The following is a 2,313-nucleotide window of genomic DNA, read 5'->3' on the forward strand; positions in this document are numbered from 1 at the left end:
AAAAGAAAGTCAAGGAACCAGTTTTAGTAGTGATGGGAGATCGAGCAGAAATTCATAAGGCTTTGATGGACTATTCTCATCCTAAGATCAATGATATTCAGTCAAGAATCATCAGGCCAGCCATCTCGGCTAACACTTTTGAGATCAAGTCAAGCACGATTCAGATGATACAAAACTCAGTTTAGTTTGGGGGTTCTCCTACAAAAGACCCCAACATACACATCAGGGATTTTATCGAAATCTGTGACACTTTCAAGTTCAATGGTGTGACTGAAGATGCTATTAAACTGTGACTCTTCCCTTTCTCTCTGAGGGATAAAGCTAAGTGCTGGTTACATTCTCTACCACCAGGGTCTATCACTACTTGGGAAGATCTTGCTCAAAAGTTTCTCATTAAATTCTTCCCTATGGCGAAGACTGCTGCAATCAGGAATGCTCTTACTCAGTTTGCTCAGCAAACTGGAAAATCTTTGTGTGAGGCTTGGAATCGATATAAGGAGATGCTAAGGAAGTGCCCACACCATGGCATGCCTAATTGGATGATTATAAACTGTTTCTACAATGGATTGGGTGCTACTTCTAGACCCATGCTCGATGCAGCATCAGGAGGAGCCTTGTGGGCTAAGAGCTATAATGAAGCTTATGAATTAATTGAACTGATGGCTGCTAATGAATACCAGAATCCTTCCCAGAGTCTGACTCAGGGAAAAGTAGCAGGAATTCTGGAGTTGGATGCAGCAACTGCTATAGCTGCCTAACTTAAGGCTTTGACAATGAAGGTGGGCACTTTGGCTAATTATGGAGTTAATCAAATCTCTAGTGTCTGTGAGCTTTGTGCTGGTGCCCATGAGACTGATCAGTGTGCTATTTCTAGTGAATTAGCTTAGTTTGTGAGCAGCTTTCAGCGATCGCAACAACCTGTGCCAGCTACCTATCATCCTAACAATCGCAATCATCCTAATTTCAGCTGGAGCAACGCTCAGAATATGGTTCAACAACCTTATCAACAGTACCCATCTAAGCAGTACAACTCCCCTGGTTTTCAGCAACCATAATATGCACCAAGACAGCAACTTCAGCTACAACAAGCTAATAAAAAATCTGAATTAGAGGAATTGAAGCTTATGTGCAAAAGCCAAGCTATTTCTATCAAGACCTTGGAAAATCAAATTGGACAAATTGCCAATGCCTTACTAAATCGTCAACCGGGTACACTACCTAGTAACACTGAAGTACCAGGAAAGAGGGAAGCTAAGGAGCAGGTGAAGGCAATCACTTTGAGGTCTGGGAAGGTTGCAAATACCAAACAAACTCAAGTTTCGAAGGGAGAAGCCGGGGTTGAAGAAGTAGAGCAGCGGGAAGCGGAAGTGGAATCAAGGAAGACTATTGTTGAGCACACTTCTCCTGAGGGTAATACATGGGAGAAACATATCTATCCTCCACCGCATTTTCCTAAGCGGCTGCAGAAGAAAAAGATGGATAAGCAATTTGAGAAGTTTCTGGAGGTGTTCAAGAAACTTCATATCAACATATATTTCGCTGAGGCTCTTGAGCAGATGCCGAGTTACGCAAAGTTTATGAAGGGTATTCTCTCTCGGAAAGTGAAGCTAGATGATTTAGAGACTGTTGCTCTCACAGAGGAATGCAGTGTTGTGCTGCAACATAAGTTGCCTCTAAAGCTAAAAGATCCAGGAAGCTTCACTATTCCGTGTACTATTGGAAAAGTGTCTTTCGACAGATGCTTATGTGACTTGGGAGCTAGCATCAATCTGATGCCTTTGTCAATTTTCAAGAAGTTTAATTTGCCTGATCCAAAACCGACTTATATGACTTTGCAGTTGGCCGATCATTCTATTACATATCCTTGAGGTATTGTGGAGGATGTCTTGGTCAAGGTTGATAAACTCATCTTCCCTGCCGATTTCGTAATTCTTGATTTCAAGGAGGATAAGAAGATTCCCATAATCTCGGGGAGACCCTTCTTAGTGACTGGTCGTACCTTGATAGATGTGCAGAAGGGTGAGCTTACAATGCGAGTGCTGGATCAGGATGTAACTTTTAATGTGTTCAATGCTATGAAATTTCCTACGGAAAATGAGGAGTGCTTAAAGGTGGAGTTGGTCGATTCTGTGGTGACTTCAGAACTTGATCAATTGCTAAGGTCTGATGTTTTAGAGAAGGCCTTGTTAGGGAATTCAGATAGTGAAGATGACGAAGGTGAAGAACAATTGCAATATCTGAATGCTTCTCCTTGGAAGAGAAAGATTGATATTCCTTTTGAATCTCTTGGGATGGAGGAATTGAACCAAAATC

The 2,313-nt window shown here is 41.9% G+C and overlaps 1 non-coding gene across 1 annotated transcript; it reads right to left on the reverse strand.

Annotated features, from left to right (window-relative positions):
- Window positions 1-422: 422 nt before the first annotated feature.
- Window positions 423-529, reverse strand: LOC141723025 (small nucleolar RNA R71). The gene has a single exon (XR_012576018.1). It is a non-coding gene; the product is annotated as a small nucleolar RNA R71 (small nucleolar RNA).
- Window positions 530-2,313: the final 1,784 nt, after the last annotated feature.

The sequence above is a fragment of the Apium graveolens genome, chromosome 4 (genome assembly GCF_009905375.1).
Source record: "Apium graveolens cultivar Ventura chromosome 4, ASM990537v1, whole genome shotgun sequence".
NCBI lineage: Eukaryota > Viridiplantae > Streptophyta > Magnoliopsida > Apiales > Apiaceae > Apium > Apium graveolens.